Raw genomic sequence first — 333 nt, forward strand, 5'->3', positions numbered from 1 at the left:
AACAACGTCCCATCTAGAATGTATCCAAATTCCCACACGCCCTGGGAGAACAAACGGCCTCCTTCGCAAAACAATTGACGATCGCATTCAAAGAAAACGGATTCAAGAAATGATTGCCTACCCTTTCATCCGGGATTCTGTGCAAGGACTCTCGGCCAGATCACGTACCTGCAAAGATAAATCATGAGAATTTATTACTGGTAACGAAATGGATTTATAACGACTTGAGTCTTTGCGTAATTGCGTGTTTTTACTAGATATCAAGGAATAAGATAAATAAGAGTTGGTTTATAAAAAAAGAAAAAAAAAGAGTATCATTTATGGAATGCACCT

Source organism: Penaeus monodon, chromosome 19, assembly GCF_015228065.2.
Source record: "Penaeus monodon isolate SGIC_2016 chromosome 19, NSTDA_Pmon_1, whole genome shotgun sequence".
NCBI classification, from domain to species: Eukaryota; Metazoa; Arthropoda; class Malacostraca; order Decapoda; family Penaeidae; genus Penaeus; species Penaeus monodon.